The following is a 12,331-nucleotide window of genomic DNA, read 5'->3' as shown; positions in this document are numbered from 1 at the left end:
AACACACTGCGGCTCGGCAGCTTCCTTCTCAGATAGACGTGCCGTCACACTATGCACTCTCACAGCTCCGTTGCCCGCTTGCAGCAGCTGCTCCCAAAGATAAAGGCTCCAGAAGGAAAAGCCACTGCTGGGCTGCCCTTTCCCCTTGCCTCACGTGAAGCACCCGAAACTGTCCGCTGTACTCTCTATTCCTATTCTCCGTCGCATCTACCACTGTAATGTCTGCATCTCGAAGCATAAACCCCGGCACAATTCTTTCCAGGGAAAGCTGGAAGAGAAATAGGTAGCAGCACATGTAGCTGCAAGTTGAACTTCCTGTTTTCAACTGCTAATTCGAATCTGAAAACAAGCGAGTGGCAGCCACGCTTCCTCTTGCAGCCTGTGCTATGCACACACCAGCTAGGTGCTTCTGCCTTCATTCTTATGCTCTTCGTACCATTTCGTTCTTTTCATTCTGCCGGAGTCGAACCGTCGTCATCTTGTCGCACAGAAGGCACGACGGCAGAGAAACCCTCCAGAGAAACGCTCCAGGTTGCTGTCTCTTCCGAAACACACCTGGGCTGTGCACTTTCCTTCGCTGCCCTTGGTAGCACCACATTCTCTTTGCTTTGTAGCCTGAATGTAAAGGGAAAGAGTCTCAGCTACGTCTGGCACCGAGAACAGCTCTAGTTCAACGGGCTTACCCGGCGCTTACCCCGACGCGTGGCAACTTGTATTTGCACCACATTCCAGGGGTAGTCTTTCTTTCCTTTACAGCCTGCACAGCGCCGGCAGATGGCAGTGCTTCTCTGCACCTGCCTTCTCACTTCCAAGTAGCACCGCGCACATTAGAGCCTTGCAGGGAGCAAAGACGTGGATAGATGTGTGGCAGAGAAAATCGTGCAAAGACGAAAAGATGGTCTTCTTTTGTCCTCCTCGTCGCCCAGATTGTGCTGCTGTGCTGAAAGCGTGCGTTTTATTACCCCTTCTCGCAGTAAGACTATGTGCTGCGTTGCAACTGTTGGCCAGCGGAAGGCTAATGCAGCAAGTGCTTCTCTCTTGACACATTTCTCTCAGCGAGAGCTTGTGCGGACAGTTGGGCTCTGCCAAGCAGAAAGGCTGTACTTGCACGTAGCGCTGAGGAAAATCCGTGCACTGCGCACTGTGGATGCGTGCAGTACACACACTGAAGAGAGCCAAAGCTGAATGCTTCAGTTCTGTCCAGCGCCGGTAAGGGAGAAGAACGCAGCCCCAGGCCACTGGGCTGGTGTGTGCGATGACTAGGAGCTTTGCCGCTCTTCTGCGTGTATACTGCACGCATCCACAGTGCGCAGTGCACGGATTTTCCTCAGCTCTCGCTCAGCAAAATGCATCAGGAGGGAAGCACATGATGGATTAGCCTTTCACTGGCCAACAGTTCCAACGCAGCACCACAGTCTTCTTGCGAGAAGGGGTAATAAAACACATGGATTGTCCCGGAACAGTTCTCTGGGCGAGCCGTAGCCGAGAAGCTTTCCCTTAAGATAAAGACCACAACGCAGACAGAATGTTGTGCTACCTAGCGCTAGAGAGAAATTGCATAGCCCAGGCGTGTTTCGGCAGAAGCAGCAGCCTGCAGCATTTCGCTGCCGGCACCGCGCTCTCTGCGTGAGAAGTAGACGACGGGTCGTCTCCAGCAAAACGAAAGCGCGACCTGCTACGACGAGCGTAAGAACGAAGGCAGAGCACGGAGCTGCTGTGGGCATCGCACAGGCTGCAAGAGGAAGCGTGCCTGCCACTCGCTTGTTTTCGGATTCATCTTAGCAGTCGGAAACTTGCAGCTACTTGTGCTGCTACCTATTTCTCTTCCAGCTTTCCCAGGAGAGAACTGTGCCGGGGTTTATGCTTCGAGATGCAGACATTACAGTGGTAGATGCGACGGAGAATGGAAATAGAGAGTGCAGCGGACAGTTTCAGGTGCTTCACATGAGGCAAGGGGAAAGGGCAGTCCAGCAGTGGCTTTTACTTCTGGAGCCTTTTTCTTTGGGAGCAGCTGCTGCAAGCGGGCAACAGAGCTGCGAGAGTGCATAATGTGAGGGCACGTCTATCTGAGAAGGAAGCTGACGAGCCGCAGTGTGTTGTGCTCAGTTTCAAGGCAGCTTGGAGCAGGGGGGTACTTGAAGAACGCCTTCTAGCTGGACGCGTCCTTCTGGGGGTGCTCCAGCTGCATGGACTCTGCAGCATTGAAGGTGTAAGAACCTGCTTCTGACCAGGTAGTGTCCAGGAGTGCAACACAGCACCTTCCTTTGTGAAGCAGCCAGAGCATTCTCAGCTGAATCTGCTTGTGAAGCAGCTCTTGGCTGGACATGTGAAATTCGCTCCACTGAGTACATGCAGCCGGTGCCCAGCTGCTTCGTTCTTCGCCTTCTGCTGTCTGGACAGAACTGAAGCCCAGCGATGACTTTTAGCCGTGCCGCTCTTCAGCGTGTGTACTGCACGCATCCACAGTGTGCTGTGCAAGGATTTTCCTCAGCTCTCGCTCAGCGCAATGCATCAGGAGAGAAACACTTGCTGGTGTAGCTTTTCGCTGGCCAAGACTTTCAACACAGCAGCACACTCTGGCCGACGAGGAAGACAAAAGAAGACCATCTTTTCGCCCTGCCACGTTGTTCTGTGCGAGACGCCCATCCGCGTCTTCTCTCCCTGCAAGGCTCTAATGTGCGCGGTGCTACTTGGAAGTGAGAAGGCAGGTGCAGAGCGCACGGCCATCTGCCGGTGCTGTGCAGCCTGTAAAGGAAAGAGGACTGCGACTGGAATGTGGTGCAAATACAAGTTCCCACGCATCGGGGGCATGCTCTGGGTAAGCCCGTTGAACGAAAGCTGTTCTCTATGCCAGACGTAGCCGAGAATCTTTCCCTTTACATTTAGAGCTGTATGTCGCTGAGAGGGAAAGTGCAAAGCCCAGGCGTGTGTCGGCAGAAGCAGTCGGCTGGAGCATTTGGCTGCCGGCACCGTGCTCTCTGTGCCACAAGTAGACGGCGGTTCGACTCCGGCAGAATGAAAGCGCGACATGGCTACTAAAGAGGCCGAACGAAGGCGCCGAGCACCGGGCTCGTGTCCGCAGCGTACAAACTGAGAAAGGAGCGTGGCTGGCGCTCGCCTGCCTGCCGACTTCACGTTAGCATTGAGAAGGAGGAAGTTCAACGGCAGCTACTTGTGCTACTACTTCTCCCTCTTCCAAGCATCCCTGGGAACACTGGCGCTTACCTTTGGGCTCCGAGATGCAGAAAACACAGTGGTCAATGCCAAGGAGAGGGGAAGTAGAGAGTGCAGCGGGGAGTTGAAGTGGCTTTACGTGAGGCAAGGGGAAGGTGCAGCCCAGCACTGGCTTTTCCTTCTAGTTCTTTTCTTCAGGAGAGCAGCTAGCAAGCGAGCTGCAGGACCCAACAATGGGATGGCACGTCTTGTCAGAGAAGCCACGGTCTACAGTGCTGTAGAGTGCTGTGCACAGTTTGAATGCTGCTGTAAGTACACGGTACTTTTGGAACGGCTTCTCTCCTGCCTCTCCCGTCTCTGTGAGCTCTAGCTGCTTGAACTTGGCCACACTGAAGGTGTGTGGACGTGATTGCTCTGCGAGTATCAAGTCTTCCAGAGACGAGGGATAGTCAACAAATGCTTTCTCACCTGGCCCATCTCTCAGTCCGAACTGTGGCTAGAAACGCTGCTGTGCTGCAAGGGTGGACTTAGCCACTCTGAGAGAATGTGATGACGCTCTGTAGATAGTTGCGAAGGAAAGTGCTGGTCACTGCAACGTTTCGCCTAGTTTACAGACTTTAGAGGGACTCTGAAGGCCAACGCCTTCTTCTAGCACTTGTTCTCTGCGTGCAGCTGCTGCATGTTCGGAAGGGCTTTGGGATCGGCGAGTGGTGGAGGGTAGGATGGTACCTAGATCTTGAAGGAAAGTGCGTCTCTCCAGGACCTTTGATGCAGTTCAGTGGGTGCGAGTTGCATGTTGAGCATGTTCATGATGGCACAGAAAAGGTTCTGAAAGAAAGACGCCGTGCTGGAGCTGCCTTGACTTTTGCCGCTTAGTAACTGCACAGCCAACAATGAAAAGATTCCTCTTGCTTCCCCGCTACGCGCAGGATCACATTCTTTTGTGTCTCCAAGAGGCAGGATGCACAGCGGAGCTCTTCCACCAACTGCTCGCACACGACTGGGGCCGCGCCGGCGAAGCGCTTGGCTTTTTCCCCGGCACTGTCAGCGCTCCTCGAAACAAGCACACGATGGCGCTGACGACTTGTAAAAGAAGGCCAAGCGCCTGGCGCTGCTCGAAACCATCCCAAGGGCAGAGGCAAGTTGCAAACGTCCCTGCACTCAAATCAACAGCACATCAGGACAAAAAGATTTCCCTCATCTTCCCCTTCCAAGAGCGGACTCTTCTTTATACCGCACTCCAAGAGGCAGACAAACCTCTTTGGCCCAAACCAATCTTTGCCCTCTCGCAGATTCTGCCCACCAACTTGAAACCATCTGGCAAAAACAGAGCTCAAAACAGTGCGGGCTGAGGAAGATCTTGCTGCCTGCAACTTCAACTGCACCCCTCAAACTAGCAGCACACACGCTGTTCTCAGCACTTTCCTTCTCAGCTCTAGGTACCATCCTAAGCCTTCCCTCTCCCAGAGTCAGCATCCAAAGACAACGGCACCACGGACTGCTCACACACTAAAGGCACCAGGACAAAAGGCTCACAAGCTTGGCCTTTGCATTCCCACGGGCAGCTCAACAGCTCTAAGCCAGAGAGAGCTCTGCCTCTTGGGAAAAGCCTTTAAAATCCCTAAGAGCACCTGATGTGCACATCCAAACCTGCTTTCCTTGCCAAAGAGAGCAACTACAAGCCCATCTCCAAAGAAACAGCATCCCCTCCTCCAAAATACAACACATCCATCCACTGATCCACCTCCAGTATAGAATAGATCCAACAGTTGCCCCTACACGCCCAGGGGCCAGAAGAGAAATGTCTTGCTGGACTATTCCTCCCCATGCTACCTTAACATCTGCTCCAGCAACACTGGCACTATGTCCTTGCCTTGGCAAGGAAAGGCACTCCGAGTCTCTTGGCCTTGCCTTGCCTTCAGTACCTTGTCTAGTTCTTCTTAAGCTACCCTTGCTCTGCTTCCTTTGCCTCTGCTGCCTTGCCTTGCACTACCTACAACTTGCTGGCTTTGCTTTGCCCTGCCTACCACTCTTGTCCTCGCCTTCCATGCAGGCAAGGCGCTGCAAAGCAAGTGCAGGCAATTGTGGGCAAGTCAAGGGAGAGGTAAGCAAGGCCAGAGCAGTGAGGGGAAAGCAAATGGAGTGGTAGGCAAGAGAAGGCCCAGACGTTAGAGGCAAGGCTGGCCGTAGGAAGGGAAGTCCACTGATGGGAAGGCCAGGCAGAAACAGGAAGTGCTTGGCAAGTCAAGGCCTTGGAGGAAAGCGGTAGGCAGGTCAAGGGTGGGGCATGGCCATGCAAAGGAATGCAAGGCTCCAGAGGGCTCCAGAGGGCTAGCAGGGCAAGACAAGGAAACTGTTGTGTTGCCAAGGCAAGGCCAGGCAAGGCAGGTGAGAAGTACATTCAAGGACTGCTGGTACACAAAAGTAGCCAGGACCAAGTGCTTTGTGTGGCCTTGATCCTGCGTGGGTCATGTCTCCTCTGCACCTCAAAGACTTGAGCTACCTGCTTTCCTTTGTAGGCAAAAGAACTCTCATTCTGGTCCCCGAGCTCAAGGGCAAAATGTGAATTGCCCTTGCAAGATTCAAGACATGCAAGGATTGCTCCCAGACCAAGGCTGCCCATAGAGATGAGTGTGGCAACACGCATCCTCCCCTGGTCTTCCTCTCCTGTGATCCTGAAACACGGGAGATGCTTGAGAGCTTTGAGATTCCTAGGAGGAGCAGAAAGGGCAGGGCAAGGCCATGAAATGGCATTGAAAAGGGGTCTTGAATTCCAGGTGGGGGAGGGGTGAGCAAGGTCATGCAAGGCAAGGGAGGGCTTCAAGGGCAGGGCAAGGCAAGTGGTGGCTTGGCGAGGCGAGGCGAGGCAAGGCAATGAGGGTCCTAGAAGGAAAAGGAAAGGTGAGGCCAGAGCTAGACGAATGTGAAAGGAAGTCAGGTGGGGGATGGGTGAGCAAGTCAATGCAAGGCAGGGGAGAAAAGGCAGGTTGAGGGAAGGCTACAGAGGGGGCAGCAAGGAAACGCAAGGCATGGGGAAGCATGTGAAGAGTGAGTGCTGCCAGCCGGCTGGGATGGCAGGGGCGGGGCAACTGCAAGTAGCATGGCAGGGATGTGGAGGGGGGTGTTAGTGTGCGGGAGGTGTGTGTGTGTGTGTGTGTGTGCAGCGGAGTGCAGGGTAAGTGCAGGTGTGCGTGTGCGCATAGGGGGGTTTTGTGCCAGGTGCTGTGCCGGGGGGAGCCATCCCACCGCCACGAAGGTGTGGGAGTGAAAGAAGTAACATAGATGTGTCTTTACAAAGAGACCGTGTGAATCCGTCCTTAGACAAGGCTAGGAATTTACTGGTAGGGGCGTAACAGAAGAAAGTCTTAGTTCTAGAAACTGTTACTAATCGACAGAGACTGTTGCTCAGCCAAGGCCGTGTTAAATTGCTGAACCTAGAGCAAGGCAGCAAAGACTTAATAGCATTAGGAATAGTTTCGTTTTCTTCCTTTTCCATACCAAGAGGGGGGTGCATATTAGAGGGGAGCCTAGAGTAGGCAGTTCCGGAAGTCTGTAATTCCCGAGTACCTCCGAGGGTGCTATTGCCAGGAACTTCACATCAAAAGGGGGCTGCGTCCCGCAATCAGTTGAGAGACTCCATGGCAAAAGCCCCATGGCCTCTCCCTGTAGTTGAAGAATGTTACAGGCCTCCTCTGTCTCCTTTTTGGTGGATGAAGAAAGTCAGAAAGCAACACTTCTGCCAGAACTCTCCAAGATGCCCCCTTTGCTCGCAGTGACTCCATCACTGGCCGGGAAGCTGTCTTTTCTCCCAGAGGAGTTTGAGATACAGTTAAAAGCCGTGTGGCAGAGAAAAAAGGCAATAATTGGTTTACAAGGGATGGCAAACAAGAGATACCAGAAGCTTTGGCCCTACCAATAGTAAAAGCACTCCGTGAAGAGAGTCCTTGCACCTCCTGAGGATTGGCAGAAGCCTTCCTCATGCTGGATGTTGCTGGGGGTCTTTTTAGACTGGCAGAACGAGCTGTTGAAGGTTGCTTGATCTGTGCTAAAGCAAACAGCCAAGTTACAAAGTAACTTGCCAGGGGAGGGAGGCCTTGGGCTGCAGGTCCCTTCCAAAGATGCCAGGTGGATTTTCCTGAGATGCCCCAAGTGGGAAGGCTTCATCTCTTCTGGTAATGGTATGTCAGCTAGCAAGGTGGCCAGAAGCATTTCCAACTGCTTCAGCAACGACAGCATCAGGTATTAAGGCATTTTTGGAACAAATCTTTCCAAGATACAGCATTGTAGAAGCAATAGACTCAGATAGGGGAACTCATTTTACAGGAAAGATCCTTCAAGGGGTTTTGGCTTCTTTAGGAACACAATGGAACCTCCATAGGCCCTGGCACCCCCAGAGCTCGGCTCGGGTAGAAAACAATGAATAGAGAAATAAACACCTTTTGAAGCTGGTAATAGAAACCAAGATGCCATGGCTAGGGCTTTGGACATTGGCTTTGGTGAGAATGAGAGCCCGAGCCAGAAGAGAGATTCCGTTCTCCCCCTTTCCGTCGTTGTTATGAATTACCCGGGTAAGTCTCAACCTAGTGGGGGAGTAGAGGTAAGTGATGTATATTTAAAACCATCTGTGGCCAGGATACTGCTTCTTGTAAAACCCCTTCAACAGGAAGCTCAGCTGGCACAAGCCCCACCTTTGGACTTTGCTGCTTGTAACATCCAACCAGGAGATTGAGTCCTAGTTAAGGAGTAGAAAGAAGCGCCAGTGGTTCTGAAATGGCGTGGCCCATTCCAAGTGTCACTGATGACAGAAACAGCCATGAAGACAGCTGGACACAGGTGGACCCGTCACTCTCGGGTCAAGGTCTCTGAAGCCTCAGAGATTTGCACATCTCAGCTGGAGGAGAAGGCCGGGAGGCTGTGACTGCAGGAGTGGGCCGGAGCAGTAGCCAGTGCTTCGACATCAGAGGAAGCCCTGCGTGCCTACCCACAGACCACCTGCTGAAATAGTCTCTATGGGTATCCCTCCTCTAGAATCTCCACTCACTGGGGCACTAATACTTTCTGGATTCTTTTATGTTAAGTGGTTTCTGTGTCTTCAATTGCCACAGGTGCTGCAGCAGACAACGGGAAAATTAGACTAGCTAATTAGATCACATTATTAAAATATTTTCCTTACTAGTTCTACTTTTATATGGTCAGCTAAGTTTAGGCCAGGAGTGGGAGAATCAATTTGCAGCCTTAGCAGAAGAAGTAGCAAAAGTTTTTCACCTTAGCAATTGCTGGCTCTGTGGAGGGCCCGGAGGATCTGAAGAGTGCCTATGGTTGGCTAGCCCAGCTGAACCTAAGTGGTGGCTCAACACCTGACATGAGGTCCATACTAGGACGGGATTTGGGGCCAAAGAAGGAAGTCCATGGCTATAGGAGAAGGTTTCACGAAGGATGTCTGGACTTCAGGTGGCTCTCTTGAAAGCTGTTTATTGCATAGGCGAAGTTCCAGCATTTCAGGGAGTGGCTATCCAGAGCCAGCCCTATAGCTACCAGCTCCAGCTGTAGGCATACCTGAAGCCGCTTGCTGTTCAAGTTACAGAGCATTCTATACTTTTCTTTGCAGAGTATCTTAGCACGTAACAACCAATAAGCACCATACACAATACCTTTACATTGGCCTATAGCCTATCATAGCTACTACCATCACCATATTATAGTCATTATTATCCAATCACAAGAGTAAGTTACAATTTAAGCTTCCAGTGGAAAATTCTTAGACCTTTCTTCTTCTTGCTACATCAACATTTCTTGTTTGCCTGCCATATCTTTCTTTTTGGTAAAGACACCTTTTCTATTCACTTATGCTCTTCTTGAGACTTACTTACTTGGTGAAAAACATGTCTTTGTTTGTAATCACATACCTTTGTCCTGCTCCTAAAAATCTCCTTCCAACTCATCTCCAACCTTTGCCTTCTCAGTTACTCAGCGATCACTGTTTCAGCAAAACATCTTTTCTTCTATATCAAAACTTGCTTTCATTTCTACCTCATCCCCAGCTTCTACATTCTCAGACCTTTCTGCCAAGCCTACGTACCTGTGAAACTTTCTTACCAAACTTTCATCCTCCCCAACACATGGCCACTTCATTCTTCTCCAACAGGCACTTATTGCCTAAACAGGACAGGGCGGGTCTATGTAGGAAAAGGCGTTTGTCAATTGACTTTCCCTCTGGCTTTAAACAATTGGGTTTGGACCCACAATTGCCCTCCTTACAATTGTTCCAAATATCAAGACAATTGCAATCAAATAGCTGTTCAGCTCACTAATGGTAGCTGCGTAAGGTGTTCTTACCAAAAACATTTGGAAGCCTGTAAAGCAATGGGGAGGGACAAGGGGGTTTTTTGACCACCTATTTTTAAGCTGTCCCCACAAAAATCCCACAAGTAGAAGACATGTTGTTTGTGATTATCAGTGGGAATGGCAACACTGGATTGGAACTCAAAGCCTTTTAGTGAGTTCTGCTCCAAATCCAAGCAAGCAACTTGCAGATGTAAATGTAGATGGGAACCCTGTGTGGGAGCTTGGAAATGCAAATGCTGTGACCCTTATGGTGGGGCAGCTATTGTTGGAGGACCGTTAGGCCAGGGAAACCCGCAGTATTTTGACCTACCAATTGATGACCAAGGGTAGGAAGGCCCCTTTGCTAATGGAACACGGGCTTTGAAAGGACATGATTGGATTTGTGGCCAACATGCTTAGCTCAGGTTACCTCCAAACTGGTCAGGGATATGGTATATCCCTGGGGTATATTAGACCGTTGTTCTTTTTGCTACTACAAATTCAGGGAAATCGCTTAGGAATCCAAATCTGTGATGATTTAATTAGAGAAAAGCAGTCAGCTGATGCAGCCTTGGCTGCAGGGAGCACCCCAAAACGGGGAAAAGATGAATGGCCACCAGAACAAGTTACGCAACATGATGGACCAGCCACTTGGCAACCTAAGGAATTAATCCCAGATGCCTGGGAACCCATTTATCATTTGAATGAGATAATTAGGTTACAAGCTGTCAGAAATAATTACCAACCAGCCAGCCACAGCTCTTGACCGTTTTGCTGAGCAACCCACTTCAATGAGGAAAGCGGTATTTCAACATTGGATGGTATTAGATTATCTGTTAGCAGAAGAAGGAGGAGTTTGTGGGAAATTAAATGACTCGAGCTGCTGTTTGCAAGCAGATGACAGCGGAAAATGGTCAAACAAATAACAGAGGAAATAACCTCAGCTCATGGACCTGTCCAAGTGTTGAAAGGATGGTAATGGGACATGTTTTCCTGGCTAACTGGCCAGCTATGGGCTAAATTGTTACAGCAGGGATTACTGTAACACGCCTATATCAAACCAGGAATCCCGTGGAAAAGAAGTAGATATGGACAGATTGGTGGTAGATGTTTCAGAGGTCTTTATTTCTCCAGCCACATGGCCGGGGCTCTGCTCAGGAACTCCCCCAGTCACGGGACCCGAGGGTCCTTGGCCACACCGGGGAACACAAACCAACCAAGGGGGAATGAAGCTGACCAGGGGCAGGGAAACCCCGTGTCTCCCCCCCAGGGCCCATCGCCCAGGGCTCCATGGCAGGGGGGGAGACCCCAACACTAAATGAATACCATTTCTCCTCTTCTATGCTATAGCAACTCTAATCTTTTGACCATACGTGACACCATGCTGGGTGCAGCTCTTTCAGCAGGTAGCAGCCATGCCTACCTGATCCAGAAACGACTACAAAAGGACAGAAGAGGATGTCACTGCAAATAATAGCAAAAGCCCAGAAGACTCAAGAAGAAAAAATTAAATCAATGGTAATTAAGGTTTGTAAAGACAAATACAGATCAAATAAAAAGAGGAGGGATTAAAAGGAATGAGATGGATGAGTCTTTACAAACAGACCGTGTGAATCGGCCTGTAGACAAGGCTAGGAACTTATGCGGAGTGAAGTAACAGAAGAAAGTATTAGTTCTCTAGAACTGTTACTAATCATCAGAGACTGTTGATTAATCAAGGCCGTGTTAAATTCCTGAACCTAGAGCAAGGCAACAAAGACTTAATAGCATTAGAAATGGTTTTTTTTCTTCCTTTTCGATGCCAAAAGGGGGGTGCATATTAGAGGAGGGCATAGAGTAGGCAGTTCCGGAAGTCTGTATCTCCCGAATACCTCAGCCAGTGGGGAAAAGGAAGAGGGTGCTGTGGCTGGGAACTTGACATCAAAAGGGGGCTGCATCCCGCAACCGTTTGACAGACCCCATGGGAAAAGCCCCATGGACTCTCCCTGTAGTCGAAGAATGTTGCAGGACTCCTCTGTCTCCTTTTCGGACATCAACCTCAGGCATGGTGGATTAATTTTCCCTAACGGCAGCGACCTGCTGCGTGGTCTCCGTGCTCCTCCCCAGCCCCCCGGGAGGTGCAAAATAGTTCCCGGCGGCTCTCACCGCGCGTTACAGACGGCTGCGCGGCGCCGGGGCTGCTCGCAGTGCTCCCCTGCCCTGCCAGGGCTGCCTGAGGTCTGCGGAGCCACCTCGCCACCGGCGCGGCCAGGGCCGGGGCCCTTCTCGACAGCAGCCGAGGGGCTGCGGAGCGGGCGGCTGCGGGACGATCAGCTCTTTTATGCCGCGCGGTGCTGCCGCCTCCATCTAGCTCCCCATCGCGCCGCCGGCCGACCCCGCCTGGCGCGTTCACGCTCGGCCGCGCTCGCCGCCCGCCCAGCCTCGCCGGAAGCTCTCCCGCGCGGGCCGTGCCCCGGCTCCGCCTGCGGCTCGGCAGGGCCCGGCCGCACGCGTGCTGCGTGGCTCGGAGCACCCGCGTTGCGCCGCAGGCGACGGGGAAGGCGGGGCGGGCAGGCGCCGTCGTGGTAGCGCGAGGAGAGGAGCGCCCGGGCGGGGCGGCGAGTGGCGCGGCGGTGAGCGCTTCTGCTTGCTGTCGCTCGGCTGCCGCCCACGGCAGGTGCCGTGTGACCCCGCGGAGCGGCGGGGCCGGCCGGGCGGTGCGCGGCGAGGCTTTCGGCCAGCGGCGGCCGCAGCGACAGTCTGCCGGCACTGCCCGTGCCGGCGGAGAGAGCGGGGATCCGAGGCCGGCCTTCCTAGGGTAACGAGGGGCGACCGCCTTTGCCGCGCTGCCCTC

This window comes from Coloeus monedula (genome assembly GCF_965178545.1).
Source record: "Coloeus monedula genome assembly, contig: HAP1_SCAFFOLD_100, whole genome shotgun sequence".
NCBI classification, from domain to species: Eukaryota; Metazoa; Chordata; class Aves; order Passeriformes; family Corvidae; genus Coloeus; species Coloeus monedula.
The sequence above is the reverse complement of the archived record's forward strand: the minus strand, read 5'-3'. Positions refer to the sequence as shown.